The following is a 4,765-nucleotide window of genomic DNA, read 5'->3' as shown; positions in this document are numbered from 1 at the left end:
ACCAGAAAAATCTACCTAAAAAATAGGATAAGATAAACATGGGTTGTTAGATTTACCCTAGGGAAAAAGCCTATAAAAAGCCAGAGGAAACCCAAAAAGATGAACAAGAGGGAGGGATTCTTAGGTAGGAATAGAGGGTAGCAGCTAAGTAGTGATAGGAAGAAAAAGACAAAGGCAGTCCCTCTCAGCCATCGCAGAACACTGTGCTGCTGAACTGTGAACTGGACACGCGGAAGCTGTCTTCCCGAAGTCTTTGGTATTTCTTACTTTTTTATTTCATGAATTGAATGATGAAAATGGTGTTGGATGTTATTTTGGTTTTGAATTGTATGTACCAACCCATGAGATAAATCTCATCGGGTTTGGACTACATGATGAAACTTTTATTTTCTTTAATGGTTAAAGCATATATATGATTCAATTTTACTATTTCATTCAATTTTTTTACTTCTAAATTGTATGCATGCAATCCCTAGACATAGATGACTGTGCATCATGCCCATAAACAAATTTAATTATGAAAAGGTTGCATTAATTGGATCAAATTTGAACAATATGAGCAAGTACTCAGCAAATACTTGTAGTAGACTCTAGACATAGAGCAGCATTCATACAGAAGGAAATAGTGCAAGGTACCATATTAAAGGTCTTAAGACATGGGCAAGGTAACTTGAAGTTTTTGCTCCCGAAAGAAGCAGACCACTTTAGAACTCTTCTGAGTAGTAGATTGATTATGATTTTGCCGAGGCATTTCTGACAGTAAGGGTAGATTCTTAGTAATTCCAACCTTCCATATCAACATCGTATATCCGTTATCCCTTGCCGTAGTATTTTTCCATTGCATCCTTAGTTGTTTATTTGTTCAGTTACATATTATTCATATAATCATTTTCGTAATTGCCATTGCATTTTTACTCTTGCATTGCCATAGCATTTTCAATTATTCATCAATTACACATTTTGTTCACATTATATTCCTTTTTTTACCACTACATTATTATCATAATTTTGCTATAACATTAATCTAACTCTATTATAATAACTTGACCACTTTTGTGCCTCAATTTGATCCTCTTAGGAATGATACTCACTCATCACTTTATTACTTGATTTGACGTGTATACTTGCACAATTCGCATATCATATTCACACGTGACAAGTTTTTGGCACCATTACTAGGGATTGACAATTTGGTGAAATTTGTTTCTTTTTTTATTTTACTTAGTTCCATTAGTTTTATTTAGCTTAGTTATATTTAATTTTTATAGGTTTGCCACCAGTGTATGAGAAAAGGCATTCCTGCTAACAAGGAATATCATTTTGACCCTGAGATCGAGAAAACTTTACGAAGAAAGAGGAAACAACAATGAAAAATGGCTAGGAATGAAAATGATCCTAGTCCTAATGATAATCAGATTGGTCAAGATGCTAATCCTCCTATTTGTAGAGTGATACCAGGTATGAGTGATAATTTGAATGGCCAAGGCGCTAATCCTTATGTTCGTGGGGTGATAGATGATCAAGATAGACCAATCCGAAAGCATTTTATGCCAATTTTAAATTACCTGAATATAGGGATAGTCAGACCAATCGTACAGGCTCAACAGTTTGAAATGAAACCAGTAATGATTAAGATGTTGCAAATAATAGGATACTTCAATGGCCTACCCACTGAAGATTTGAGACTACATTTAAGATAGTTTCTTGAAGTTTGTGACTCATTTAGACAATAAGGTGTTCCTAAATACGCTCTGAGGCTTAAGCTATTTCCATATTCTTTAAGAGATCGTGCGAGAGCATGGCTAAATGTTTTGTCGTCGGGAACAGTGGCATCATGGAATGATCTTTTCCAAAGGTTTTTGCTACAGTATAATCCATCAAATATGAATGCCAAGCTTAGAAACGACATCACATCCTTTCGGCAATTAGAGGATGTAACACTATATGAAGCTTGGGAATGATTGAAAGAGTTAATTCAGAAGTGTCCAATGCATGGATTTCAACATTGGACTCAGATGGAGATATTTTATTACGGGTTGAATGGGCATACGAGGATGGTAGTTGATGCCTCCACCAATGGTACGTTGTTGGATAAATCTTATAATGAAGCATATGATATTTTGGAAAAGATAGCCAACAATGATTATCAATATCCGACAACGAGAGTTGGGGCAGGTAAGAGAGCTACTGGTACCATAGAGCTTGATGCAATCACTTCGTTGACAACCCAGGTATCTTCTCTAACTAATATGATTAAAGCAATGAAAAGGCTAACTATAGCCCATGAGATGAAATCAGTGGAGTTGTCATATATTTGACGAATGTCCATCAAACCCAGCTTTAGTATAGTACATGGGTAGTTCCAATCGAAATAGCAATCTATATTCCAACACCTACAGTTCAACGTGGAAACAGCATTCAAATTTTTGTTGGAGTAATCAAGGTGCATAAAATTTCAATAATGCCGTAAGACAAAATGTCAACAATGCACCTCATGGTTATGTTCAACCTATGCCGAGGCAAAATACTCAATACGGTCAAGCAACATCTTCTACTTCCATTGAAGTTTTGTTAAAGAAATATATGGCTAAGAATGATGCTGTAATCCAGAGTTAGGCTACATCTTTACGAGCTCTTGAGATTTAAGTGGGGCAGATAGTGAATGTTTTGAATTCAATACCATAAGGAGCATTGCCAAATGATAATGAGAATTTGAGAACACAAGAGAAAGAATATTGCAAAGCAATCACTCTTAGAAGTGAAACTCAGTTGAATGATGTTGTTAAAGACGCCATGATAGAAGAGGATGACTCAAGACTTAATCATGAAAATATCTAGAATCAACTGAAAAGCATACAACATCTGAAAAGGATAAGCATAAAAATTTTGTGGTATAACCAGATTAGGCCAGCAACAAAAATGCCACAGCAAAATAATATTAGCAACCAGAAGGATGACCGTCTCTACCTTTTTGGATGTTCAGTAGGATGTTCAGTTCAAAAGATCTTTGGATGTATTGAAGCAACTCTGTATCAACATACTACTAGTAGAAGCTTTGGAGTAGATGCCTATCTATGTGAAATTTATGAAAGATATATTATCAAAAAAGCGTAGATTGGAAGAATTTGAAACTGTTGCTCTCACTCAAGGGTGCACAGCAACGTTGATGAATAAATTTGAAACTGTTTCTCTCATTATATTGGTAAGGCGTTATGTTATTTATGAGCAAGTATAAATCTAATGCCTATGTCTATTTTTAGGAAGCTAGGAATTGGGAAGGCAAGAACCATAGTAGTCACGCTATAGCTAGTTGATCTGTCTTACGCACATCTAAAAGGTAAAATTGAAGACGTGTTGGTAAGAGTAAATAAGTTTATTTATCAAGATGATTTCATTATTTTAGAATGTGAAGCTGACAAAAATGTACCAATTATCTTTGGAAGACCTTTTCCTGCTACAGGGAGAACTTTAATTGATGTGCAGAAAGGTGACCATAAGGATGAATGATCAACAAGTCACATTTAATGTATTTAATGTGTTGAAATATGCTAATGGGATTGAAGAATGACGTGCCATTGACTTGATAGAAACAATAGTGGAGGAAGATTTTATGAGATTTTGCCACAGCAATTCTGATTGTGATAAAGATTCATTTGAGTGGAGACCCTTGTGCACTTTACTGGAGCAAAATAGACTTTTCAATTTTGATGAACAATGCTTGGTAGCTCATGTATATCCGCATGAAGCTATTGATGTCAAGGACATGAAAACGGGGGACCCATTTAAAGTTAATGGAGAACACTTGAAGCACTACTGTGGTGCTCATGTAGAGCGAAACAAACAGTCTATTGAAATTCGAGATGTTTAACTTCAACAACTTGAAAATTCTTTTTATTTTTATTTTCATCTTGTCAATTTAAAGTTTTTTAGTTATTTAATTTCCTTTCTTTAATAAACTACAGGAGGGGACGGGGTCGGTGACGCAGAGCTCATTGAGACAAATCCTGCTAATAAAGAGAATGCACTCAAAGCACCGGAGGAAGAACCAGAGAAAACAGAGTCTGTCAGCATCGAGACTAACCATGAGGATGAAAAGGAAGTAGAGGTACAAGGTTGCTACTCATAAATCAACCTGTCAGACAAAATGAAGTATCTACAATACACTCCAAGCAATGAAGGTTTTCTTTTTCTTTCATACATATTGCATTGCATATATTTTTCCATGACATTGTCTGTATATAGATAGTTTGCATATATCTATTCATGCATTGAGGACAATACATCCCTCAGGTTTGGGGGTGTATTGTGCATTTAGGTTGCATTACGTATCTAGTATGTATGTTTATCCTAATATAGTTAAGTTGTTTGCCATGTGATTATTAAGTATTGTTTTATCTACGAGAAGTTCAATCTCTACTTGTGATGTTCGATGATGAGCTTATATTCTTCAGTATATCTAGAACATGTGATAGTGGATGAGGCGAGTTTAACTTAGGTTAGATTGCGTGAAAATTAATTCTTAAAAATGAGATGTCCTATACTCATTTTTTTTACTTTTTGATTATAGTGAGTGTTTTCTGATTGACTTGGGGTTTTGTAGCCAAACTTAGTCATTTTGCCTTGACATAACTTAAATAAAGGACACTAGGCACTCCAATGCTTAGAATTGTCGAGTAAGTCAGCACCACTTTATTTGCTCCATCGTGCTATTTACTAGAAAGGTGAGTCTGAGTAAGAGTGTGTAATAAAGAAAAGGGGCACTCCA

General features: G+C 35.3%; 1 non-coding gene across 1 annotated transcript; it reads right to left on the bottom strand.

The window, feature by feature from the left end:
- Positions 1 to 1,892: 1,892 nt before the first annotated feature.
- On the bottom strand, positions 1,893 to 1,999 carry LOC121216575 (small nucleolar RNA R71). The gene has a single exon (XR_005912755.1). It is a non-coding gene; the product is annotated as a small nucleolar RNA R71 (small nucleolar RNA).
- Positions 2,000 to 4,765: the final 2,766 nt, after the last annotated feature.

Source organism: Gossypium hirsutum, chromosome D04, assembly GCF_007990345.1.
Source record: "Gossypium hirsutum isolate 1008001.06 chromosome D04, Gossypium_hirsutum_v2.1, whole genome shotgun sequence".
NCBI lineage: Eukaryota > Viridiplantae > Streptophyta > Magnoliopsida > Malvales > Malvaceae > Gossypium > Gossypium hirsutum.
Note: the sequence above shows the minus strand (reverse complement) of the source record. Positions and strands in the feature narration are given on the sequence as shown.